The sequence below is a fragment of the Pinus tabuliformis genome, chromosome J, assembly GCF_031772625.1.
Source record: "Pinus tabuliformis cultivar Carrire ecotype Pingquan chromosome J, CPIR1, whole genome shotgun sequence".
Taxonomy (NCBI): Eukaryota; Viridiplantae; Streptophyta; class Pinopsida; order Pinales; family Pinaceae; genus Pinus; species Pinus tabuliformis.
In genome coordinates this window covers 666,696,679-666,709,555 of record NC_142295.1, presented here as the reverse complement: position 1 = coordinate 666,709,555, position 12,877 = coordinate 666,696,679, and positions in this window count along the sequence as shown.

Genomic DNA, 12,877 nt, shown 5'->3' with positions numbered 1-12,877 from the left:
TGTTGGGCACACCATTATCATTTGTACTCATTTATCTCGGTGGGTGTGGGTATGCCTCCCCTGCCTCATTTGATATCATGTACTCTAAAATAAAAGGAGACTTATATCATATTAGTAGGTCTCGTGCCCTCCATTTCTCCATCATTCCTCGCATTGCATTAGTTATATCTCTCTCTCTGTAACAGCCCTGGTTAAAACCTTGTGTAAAATATATAAATACCACGGATGATGGGACATGCATTCTGAGCTTAATGTTGAGCAAGACATCCTAGGGGGTGTTCATTTGGTTGTTTATGGCTAAGGAAATTGGCAAAGGCAAAGGAATTTTTGGCACATTTATTTATTAAAATAATGGAAATTAGGAGAAAAGGAAGATGGAAGGTCACAAGTTGCATGTGAGGATGAAATTGAAGGAAAATGATTGAAAATGAAGAAAATAGAGGCCTCATTGATAAAAGTCTTATGTGTTGGCAGGCTTAATCAGTTTAGTTTTGGAGCTCTCTCATTATTTTCTCTCTCTCTCACTCTTGGACACTTAGAGTTTTATTGGAGCACTTTGGCACTGGAGCAAGAAGGGAAAATAAGGAAAGAGGAAGCAAAGATCAAGCAGGGAAAGGCAGGATCAAGAAGCCACATCATGCTTCATTGTATGTATCTACTTGCATCTATATTTTCCTTACTATATTTGGCATGCATGGTATTGCATGTGGTTCTTTTCTATCATGGCATGGGTTTTTCTAGGTGTGACAGTATTCTTCAGCCTAGCCTTTCCATTTCATGATAGCTTTGATGAGATGGGTTTCTCATATTCAGTTAATGTGGGATGGTCAAATGGATTCGAAGGTGAGTGGGGTGGATCTCCAAACCGATAAACACATGGCCTAGTGGTCCCTGAACCAAACTGTGGATCACGATAAAGCCACTGTCCTAGTAACCCCTGAATGTGACTGTGGGTTGTGGTAAATCCAAATTGTGTTCCTCGGTGGGCCTAGGAATCCTTATCGTTGAATGGAGGGATATGCGATAAAGCCAAGAGGTGGATTTCTCTTTGTTGGGCCTAGCAGTCCTGAGATGGGATGTATGGTAAAGCCTAGAGAGTGTGTCTTGGTGTAGGGCCTAGTGATCCTTGCATCATATTGTGGATTATAGCAAAGTGTGAGAGACTAGACGACACTCAAATTCCTCATGGTGTAGGTGTAGAACTCTGGTGGTATCCATGCTTGTTGGTTTTTTTTGGTGTGTTCTATGAGTCCCACATTTATGTTTGGAATATGGCATGGGGGTGATTGGCTGAAGAGAGACTTGGCTTAGCTAATCTATGGTTGGGTGGAATGTGGTAGTCCCATCTCTGGTTGGTTTATTGCATTCATTAATGAGAAATTCATTCCCTTGATTTTAATTTGTAAATGTACTGACGTATATGTGTATTTTATGGAAGATATGTTTATGATATTTCTATCCCTATTATGCTGCTTATATGTATGTTTTATGACAATAGCTATGTATGGCTCTTGATATGTTTTTACCTGTAAATGAATGGATAACACCCATTGCTTCTCTACATCAATAAAAATTCTCAGTGCTCACAGACTTCATCAATGCATCTACAACATTATTCAAAGTGTCCACATTTACCAGCAACACCTTTTTGTCCTCAACCATATCCCTCAAAAATATTGAGCATCAATGTGCTTTGTCTTTGAATGATACACAGGGTTCTTCGCCAAGAAAATTCCACTTTGGGTGTTGCCATCTATCCTTATAGCTCATTGTACTAACCCCATTGCAACAAAACTGCTTCCTTGCTTGCATGAGTGGTTCCCATGTATTCTGATTGTGTAGTTGAAATATCCACTACAAACTATCTCTTTTTCATCCAACTAACGACTCCTCAAAATAGGTTAAACAAATACCCACCTATAGATCTTCTCTAATCCATATCTCCAACTCAGTCTGCATCAACAAAGCTGAAAATTTCCAAAACTCTGTACAATCTTGGTCTTCCTTGGTAGCATAGACCATAATCACTAGTGCCATGCAAATACTTGAAAACATGCTTCACAGTTGTCCACTGCTCCTTCCCTGGTTTTGACATAAACTTGCTCAATACTCCCAATGCATGTGCAATGTTTGGTCTAGTACAAACCATTGCATACATCAGGCTACCGATTGCACTTGCATATGGAACATGGGACATGTCCTCTTCCTCTTCTTGTTTCTTGGTACATTGTTTAGCATATAATTGTACACCTACAAGCATAGGAACCTTCACTAGTTTATTATCCTGCATATTAAACCTATGCATCATTTTCTCAACATACTTCATCTGGTTTAACCAAATATTACTCTTTTCCCTATCTCATTTAATTTCCATTCCCAAAATACATTTTTCATCACCAAGATCCTTCATGTCGAATTTGGAGGACAATTGGGTCTTCAAATCCTGGATAATTTCCTTGTCATTTCCAATCAGTGACATAACATCCACATACAAGACCAAATAGATAACATGGTCACCAATTAATTTAAAATACACACAGTGATCTGCTTTTCTTTTGGTGGTGCCAAGACCTTATATATATGTATCAAATTTATGATACCACATCCTTGGTGACTCTTTTAAACTATACATAGATTATTTTAACCTTCATACCAGTTCTTTCTTACCCTTCATCGCAAAGACTTCAGGTTGCTTCATGTAGATCCCTTCTTCCAAATCCCTGTGAAGAAATGTTGTCTTCACATCCATTTGTTCTACCTCAAAATCAAAATTAGTAGAAACATATAAAAGTAATCTAATAAAAGCTAACTTTGTAATAGGAGAAAAAATATCACCAAAATAAATTCTCAACACCTTGGAATAACCTTTTTCTACCAACCGATATTTGTATTTGTCCACCATGCCTTTTACATTCATCTTCTTCTTAAACACCCATTTTATTCCAATGGGTTTCTTTCCAACTGATAACTCCACTAGATCCCAAGCCTCCTTTTTTTCCAAAGATGCCATTCCATCAACCATTGCCTCTTTCCAGAGTTTTCCATCCTTTAAATCTACTACCTCCCTGACATTTCTAGGATCATCATCAGTAATAGATAAAGAAAAATTTGAACAAAAAGAAGATGGACTATACCTTTCTAGTTGCCTTCTCTCTTGAACTGACCTTCTCAAAGCTGAAGTTTGTGGCTCTTCATATTCCGATTCATGTTCTGTTGTAGAGTTTGATTCTTCCTCCTTTAGCTCAACCTCTATCTTCTCAGGTTCCTTTGGTAGGACTTCATGTTTAATAACATATTTCACCTATCTAAACACCACATCTTATTTGTACACAACCTTCCTTGTTTCTGGGTTCCAAAGCTCATAACATTTTAAACCATCCTTATACCCAATAATGATGCACCTTTCAGATTTACTATCCAACTTGCTTATTTTCTCCTTTGGAACATGTACATATGAATAACAGCCAAATACCCTCAAATGTGAAAGGGAGGGTTTCTTACCAATACATACCTCATGTGGATTATTATCCTGCAACATTGATGAAGGTGATCAGTTAACCAGGTAACATGCAATCTCCAATGCCTCTGCCTAGAATTCATGTCCTAACCCGAAACCACTAAGCATGATTCTTGCCTTTTCCATCAATGTTTTGTTCATTCTTTCTAAAACTCCATTTTGATGAGGTGTGTATGGAGTAGTCTTTTGTCATGATATACCACACTTCTTACAAAAATCTCCTCCATTATCTATTCTCAACACATTGATCTTATTCTCTATATGTTTTTCTAATAGAGCCTTAAATTCTTTAAACTTATCAAAGACTTCATATTTCTTCCTAAGGAAATATATCCATGTATTCCTTAAGTCATCTATAAAGGATACATAATACACAGAGTTACCCAGTGATGGAACCGACTCAGGTCTAAACACATCACCATGCATAAGCTCTAATATCCCTTTCATCCTCTTAGCTCCAGAGGGGAAACTCACTCAATTTTGCTTCCCATATACACAATGTTCACAAAAATCAAAATCCAGAGAGAAATTAGACACACCTTCTATAATACCATTACCATGCAGTATTCAAAGGCCCTTCTCTCCAATATGTCCAAGCCTTTGATGCTATAAAACGGTATTTTCTCCAGGGACCACTATGTTTTCTGCTCCACTTTCAGGAACCACATAATTGTTTCACCCATCAATAATAGTGCTACCCAGAAGCTTGTACAGAGGTCAAATCTGAACTCCTTAGGTCAATACTAGTGCTCCCCGAACCATCTTGCAGGCATCTTTCTTGAACACTATTTTTACACTTGCATCATCCATCTTGCTTACAAAAATCAGATTTATGGCCAATGTAGGAATATGTAGAACACCAGGAAGTGTTCTAATCCTTCTACCTTGCAACTTCATCTTTACTTTTCTACATCCAATGATTCTAGCCTTCCTATCATTCCTTAAGAATACATCGCCACCATAATATATCTCGTACTCATAGAACCAGTGAAAGGATGCACCTGATTCAATCAACCATGCCTCATGATCTACATGTGTACTTGAAGAAGAAGCCAAGTACACATCCCCACCTTCGTCTGAGGTGGTTTTTTCCTCTACATAAGGAGAATCATTAGATCCTTTTCCTTTCCTAGGAGTTTTAGATCTACAATCCTTTTTCTAGTGCCCTTCCTCTTCACATTTCCAACGTACCTTTACATGTTTTCTTGGAGACTTAGATCTCCCTCTAGATTTAGATATCCCACTCAAGGACTTATTTTTATTTCTGTCCTAGGACCATCCTCATATAGACAAGGCATCTCCATTCTATCTCTCCATATTTTTCTGGCTCATCTCCTCCGACAGCAAGGATGATACTATTTCATCAAACTTCAAGGTAGTTGTATTTATACCTATTGCAACAATTATACTATGCCACAAATATGGTAGAGAACACAACAAACTGATGCGCTTATCTTTTTCTGAAATTTGTGTATCAATAGATAACAACTGGCTTACCATAATATTAAAGGCATTTAGATGCTCTGTGAATGAATCTCCATCCTTCATCCTTAAGTTATAAATATTTTTCCGTAGGAACAATTTGTTCACCAGATACTTAGATTGGTACAAAGTCCCTAACTTGACCAACAAATCCTTCATCGTAGCTTCCCATGATACATTCAACAATACTAAGTATGAGATACACAACCTTTTTTTTCTCTTTTCCTACCAATCCAACTTCACCCAATCTTAGGCTAACATTTTCATTGGTTTAGTACCTGAATCTACCGTGATCCACTAATCTTTATCCAATAGTAGATCCTCCATATTGAGCTTCCAAAACTCAAAAATATAACCATTAAATTTCTCGATCTCTATCATTCCACTACTTGCCATCTTCTTTCACCGTAAGAATTGATCCCGTAGATCCCCCACTGAACAGGGTCTACCATAGGCCCGAGAAAAACGCCTCAGCAACAAAGGCGTCCCCTTGAAGCTAAAACAACTATGATACCAAATGTAAAATTACCTACAAACACATTCTTAGAACATAAAATATACAATTCAAAGAACATAAAACAAATAGACAAAGATTTTCACCTAGATCCCAAAGTCAAGACTACCAGATTGATTTTCCATTATATTCCTTTCCATCTTACAATACATATACATACACGTCAAAGAATTCATAAACCCCAATCCACTTAACCCTAGATTAGAACATAATCGTAGTTCCCTTGATCGGATCTACAAAATACCATGGGAAAAAAACCATGAGGCCTAAAATGATGTGAAAAAACCATGCACAAAACCATAGGTAGGTCAACCCACCTATTATAGGTTTCATTTTTGTTTTCCCAGGGCACTGCTCTCGACCCCATGTAGGGGGGATAACTCCTCCCTATAAATGCTCTAATAAAGGGGGTTTCCATCCCCCTTCTATGCCCAACGCAAAGAACAGAGGTGTCGCTCATCCCCTTGTGATGCCCCTTCTGCACCCAATGCAATGAACAGGAGTGGCTCTTGCCCCCCCTGTGACACCCTCGCATGTACGAGTAGTCATGAAAGAATATAACACACACCCAAAATAGTTATGTGCCTCGTAATACCTCTCCATTATAAGGGAATCCTAGTGCACTCATCTCTGTATTGATCTTCTGGTGTAGTCGATATGTTCTCTATCATCCCGATCAGTAGTGCGTCAAACCTATGGCAGAGATCCTCTAATAGCGCATCATTATCCACTCCCTGTCGTGATGTCAACCCTCTTTGATCTACAGCCTCGAGTGTTGTGCCTCATCTTGCATATATTATAGGCATCACCGGTGCTATATATACATACCACAAGTTTCATATTTTTTTAAAATTTACATGCAACCACAATATAGAAACTTTACTTACCGTCTAGACCCCACACGTGTCCTGGTGATAGTGGTAGTGGTAGATCAAGATCCCTCTTAAAGTTAATTCCAATATATGGATAATCATTTATGTACAATGGCATCTGGTCCTAATGAGCAAAGAAATCAAAGAAATCAGTTCAGAACACCCGTCTGACTCCCCCTCCTCCACCTCATTGCAGTAGCTGCCCGCAACGACGCATCTTAGGCTCCTATGGTCCCCCATCACGAATTTGTACATGTGGACAGATGGTTGGGATCTTCTCAAAGACGAATGAAAACACAAATGTCCCAAATGAATAGTTATTATTAGTCTATCACTTGCATATTCCCAACTATCATCGCAATTACGACAACATCATCTAGGCCCACCTATAGTAGGTCCCTGCCAGTGTTGGCTTAGGGGGTCCTAACCTAGGTTAAGATTTAGTTGTGCCAACCAAAAAACCCTACACTATTGGCCCTTTCAGCAAAAACCTACGTAGCACAGGCTGCAGTCTCACCCAAAGAAGTATAGGGGGATGCAAGACCCAAGTTTCTGCATCTAGAGACTAGTGTGATGTCTTCTAGTGCCTTGGACCTGACTCTGCACATATCAATAAACTTCTAGGGAATGTCACTACAACTCAGTTAAATTGGCCTTTAGACCTTCGCGAAGGTGAACAATTAGTCCTTGCGGACCCTTAACAGTCAATTTACCTACTTACACGCATCAAAAAGTAACCCTAAATTGGAGTTCATGTAGATCGACTTTATTCTTCAAAAAACATAAGAGAAATTATCTGAAACTTTGTGGAAGTGGCTAAGCATTCATTTCATACATTATTAAGATAGATTCAAGACATATGCGTAGCATTTAATCATCATTTCATAAAACATGTCATTCTTCGGCAGCACATAACATAAACATATACAAACAGAAATACTCAGTAATTCTTCGGAAAATTATCTTTATTGATCTTCAATCCACTGATTACATACTCAAAGTACAGTACACACACAGTTGTATGGGTCTGCGCACTTATCTACAAAGCCTTCCCTTCTCTACCTAAGCATAGGAAGTATAGCCTTCCTGCCTTATCTCCTGTCCAAAACTCTTCAATGAACCCAATTCTCTATCAAAACTTACTTCTTCCCCCCTAAGACTCGCTAGAACTCATCTACTTATACTATTTCTTTGTATAATACCATGGTTCGCAGACCATGGGAGAATCCAAAATTTGACAAAAAACAAGGAGCTAAGGCCCCTTTGACTCTATCTAACTGGGTGCTCTGGATCCACATTTTGTGGATACTTTACATATTTTACAAAATTTGTTACAAAAAATTAATAATTAATTCCATTCTGCCCTAAGGGACCCCATCCCAACAGGCCCCCAACACAAAGATCATGACTTGCCCTCGAGTCACTCAGCTCATTGTTCTACTTTCTGGTGGAGTTCATTGAATGCCTTGGTCAATGCCTGAAGCTCTACGATACTCTTCTCGACTGCTTTCTATACTTCCTGGACGAGTTTTTCGAGGGTTGGCCCCTTTACTACCAATTGCATAGTTCATTGTGTCTGTTGCATTTCCTTTAGCTTCTCAAGAATGGTCTGGGAAAACTGGATTACTTCCTTTGTCCAAGGCTCAAGCCATGTGCTCAGCATAGACTTCTTCTTCTATAATCCCTGTATTTGTTGCAATTTTTATTTTCCTTCTTGTTACAGGGAAAAGTGTCTACACAGAACTGCTTATCCCACTAAGGTGTGGTAGCTACCTTAGAAACAAACAAAGTAAAGCTACTTTCATTTTTCCTTTATGAAATATAGATGAGAGAAGAACAAAGGAGACCAACCTCTGTCTTGCGCTTATCTCCTAGTTCGATTCCTCTCTCTCCTGATAGTCCTTCGCTACTTGCTTCCTTGTACGCCCACGCCCAGCTTCACAGAGTACCTGTAGGATTAGAGTAGCATAACACTATACAAGAACATGGATCTATAATCATAAACAATCTAGGATCAGATGTAAATTGACCATACAAATGCATAAAACATAAATGACACAAGAGTATGGAGGAAAACTTGAATAGCTTTTATTGATAATCAAGAAAGAGCCAAGGGGAGTTACAACCAGTTGTTCTGACTCAGCATCATCCTCTCAGCAAGTAGGCCCTTATTCACCTCATACAAAGCTTAGATCACCCAACACTATGATGTTGTCTCAAGAAACCAACAGCAATTCCTTACAAGATGCAAAATTCTAGCCTCTGGATCTCTGGGATGAGGGATCCATATATAGATATCTGTAAGGGAGATGAGTCAGCTTGTGATTTGATTAGTGTCTTCCCTCTCATAGTTCTTGCTTCCACTTGGAGATTGATGATCTCTTACTCATCCTTGGTCGAATTCAGAGAGGCAAGTGTCACAGGAGAAGTTTCTGGAAGATTCCATGCCTCTCCACCTCGTGGAATGACACTGCCATTTGTCAATTCTCGCCCATCGCACCCCATAGAAGGGATTTTTTAAATGCAACACACTCACAGAGTGTACTTAGGTGAGATGCAATGCACTTTGCCTATGGAGCAGGTGAAATGATCCTGTTTTGACCAGTTTTGAGCAATTTTTCATGGAGAACTTCTGGGAGAAGCTGTAATCAGTTGACCTTGTTCCTTTAGGGGTTAGAACAACACTTTTAGGGACTTAGGAGCCCTTGGTTTATGGAAATTTTATGCTTGGGGTTGCAGTTCCCAAAAATGTCTATAACATTTTCCCCCTAAAGCATGAGGTCGTTAATCTTTTTTTGATGTCGGGTGAAATGCTTTATTATGAGGATCTGAAGTTCTTTCAAGCTGGGAGGAGACCTGTAATAAGATACAATACAATACATTATCTTCATAATTTTTTCATGATCTAGCTGAGGCGGGCATTCCCATGCTCAAATTTATAAATTCATTCTCATGTACATAGGACAGACAATCGTCTGAGTGTAGACTGATGATTCTGGTAGAGCCATCATCCCTTTCATTGGATGATTATCTGTGCAGCAATGATGTACATTTGATGTCTTTATTTCCCTGAATATATGTCGCAGCCCAGATGGATGAAACTAGATCCGGGGTCTTCAATCTCGTTCGATCTTCACTCGAAGTACAAGTCGATCCATGTGAGAGATGTTCTGGAGTCGAACATGGAAAGACATCGCCTGATTACCAGCCAATGATGTACGCTGTTAACAGATGCGAGAGGAGTCACCGATAATGATAATGACCCTCAAGGTACTGCAGTACAATTCACATGGTGTGAATAAAGGACTTGGCATTGAACACCATGCAAAATCTTTCGATCGAAGGCCATTGATGTAAACCTATCGCCGGAAGTGAGAAACTTGCCATTGAGGCATGCAAGCTTCAAAGTACTGAACGGGGTGTTCCTAGATCGACTTCTTGGATAATAAGCTGATGTTGACAAGAAGCGATCCATCATAGGAGGGCCTTAATGAATCCCACATCAATGACATGGAACAAAGCAAATGATTTTAACGGAGGCGAAAACAATCTGGTGATATAAGGTTCAGGGTGGCGGTCATGAAAGAATGGAGCGTAAATGTATTGTAGCGGCTGAGACATAGGTGAATTCTCTGAATGACTTCTCTTGAACATATCGGTGACACTAACGTGATGGATTGGTAGCATTAACCCCAAATGTGGATGGTGTGATGGGACCATGGTGATGTTACCGGTGAATGAAACAACCCAACCCGACTTGGATGTGGAGTGAAAGTGTCATGTTCAAGAGCGACTCGCTACCAACAAAGTTTCTTCAAGTTTTCTTCCCAATTTTTCCCCAGCCATTGCTGACCAGTACCTCTTTATTTTTTTCAAGCTTGAGGAGGATAACATATTCTTGTTCTATAATTTTCCCTTCGGGCAAACCCATCGCTATTTTTTAACAAGCCTAGCGATAGTGAAACTTGTTCTTGTCTGCTATGGACAAGTTTGTCACTATTAGGTTTTAACGAGTTTAACGACAAAGATAACTCGGTCCTTCTCAATTTTAGAGAGTCTGAAAAGGGACGTAAAGGAAACTCCAAAATTCCTTTTTCGTCATCTAATCCCTTAAGTCCGAAAAAGTATAAAATAATACAGAAGGGATGAATTTTCGATACTTTTAACGAGCCGAACAAAACAAGCGCTCGATAGTTTTGTGTAATAATCCCTCATGTCCAAAAAGATTAAAATCTAAAGGAGGGATAGCACTTCTGGTCCCTTTAACGACCTAGAGAGGCTAATGGCTCGGCAATCTTTTCATATTTTACGAGTCAGTTGGAAAGAGCTTAAAGGAGACTCGTCTTTTGAGGAACGAGTGATGAAATTGGGTAGCAGCTGATTCCAGGTAAGGTTTGGAATTTTCCAATCACGGCAGTGTTACAAGGATGGCTAGTGGGATCACTCTTCGCAACTGTTCCTCAAAAGGGGTAAACAATCAAGTGGAGGTGAATGATCGGCCAATACAGAGTGGAGGTGATGATGAGAACACGACCAAGGCTTTAAAGGTTGAAGTACTACATTCACGATGGTTATTTACCGGGGAATAGTTCATTTTTTAATGAGCTTAAATGCATGGAGAAACATTTGCTCATGAATTATGTTTATTTTTTAACGAGCTTGAACTATGTGCTAAAACTGCTCGATTAATCTAGTCGTATAATAAGAATGTCTCATATATGAAAATGATAATTTTTAGAGTTTTTCCCCACATCCTTTCTTTATGCAAGTTAGGAAATGACCAATCCTACGAGTTTAAAGGGTTAGAGGACCTACAAATTTAAAAAATAAATAGTCGCTCTTTGCTTGCACGCCAAAAGGTTTGCATGCCCCCAGGTATAAAATAAGGCTTCAAGGTCACCTTTTGTTCTACCGACAAAAAAGTTGTTTTATCAGGAAAGGTATACCTCTTTCAGGTTACCAAAGATTGTTCTATTCACAGCGCAAACAAAACATTTCTTCGGCGATGTCTACCGAAGTAGACAAAGGTGAGACAATCCACTCACATAACTTTGACGAGGGAATCTTGTTCCAATCTAACCCCCTTTTCCAATCACGGACGGGAGTACAGAATAGTCCTATATCTCTCGCGGAAACCTACCCTATACGCGAAGTTTTCCTGCCGAAGCAGACCAGGGTGCATGCCCCCTGGGTTTCAGTCATGTCCCCCGAATCACTCGCGCTCATCAGGTGGACGGACTGCGGATTGATGAGACATTCCTTGTGTGAAAAGGCCATTCAGGGATGGTATATGACTATTTGATATGTGTGATCTGGGAAATGAAAGCTGGTCTACGAGCTTGACCACTCTTCCTTCGTGCGGAAAACACATTACTCTAAAGAGTGATGAGACAATGGCTCCCATGTAATAAATATAGTCCCATCCAAGGAGTAGATTATAATCCAAGTGTTGTGGGGAAAAATGCCTATGCAGAACGATCTTATCCACCTAAGGTGTGACAGTGCCTTAGCAACAAACAGAAACAACTATTCTAGTATTCTTCCTTTATGAATTAAGAATGAAGAGAGATGGATGGACTAACCGGTGTCTTCCGTTTGTCCCTCGATCCGGTTTCTCTTCTCTTTGAGGGTTCCCAGCTACTTGCCTTCTCGCTCGCCCAGCTTCAACAGGTTCCTGCAAGATCACAAGAAGAGAACACTACACAAAGACATAGATTCATATTCATAACTAGTTCAGGATTAGAAATAAACTAAATACACTAATGCAATCATACATCAAAGACACATCAGCATATAGGAGAAACCAAGATAGCTTTATTGATGAATAACAAGGTTTAGGAGGAGATACAACCAAGAGGGCTCCAATCCAGCATCTCCTTCCCAGCAAATAAAATTCCTACCTTCACCCCCCTTCAAAGCATTAAGCACCCAATGATTCCAATCTCAAACCAACAGCAATTCTTTGCAATAACAAAGTTCTAGCCTCCTGGATCTCATGGAGGAGAGATCCATATATAGATGTTTGGAGAGAGGATGAGTCGGCTTGAGATCTGACTAGTGTCCTCTCCCTCTGCCAGTTCTTGCTTCCACTTGGAGACTAAGAGCCTCTTACTCATCACTAGTCGAATTCATTGAGGCAAGTGTCATTGGAGAAGATTCTGGAAGCTTCCAGGGTCTTTCCACCTCGTTGAATGAACTTTCCATTAGTCACTTCCCACTCAGCGCACCCTGGTAGTGCTTCTACTTGCATTGCAGTGCACCTAGCCAGTGTAATCTCTGCATTTCAGCGCAGACAGCTAGTGGAGCCTCTGAATTGATCCTGAATTGACTTGTTTTTGAGCAGTTTCTGGTGGAGAACTTCTATGAATTGCTGTGGTTTGTTGGCCTTGTTCCTCTAGGGGTAGGAACAACATGTTTAGGGACTTTGGATCCCTTAGATTATGGACATTTCATGCTTATAGCTGTAAGGCACAAAAATGTCTATAACAGTTG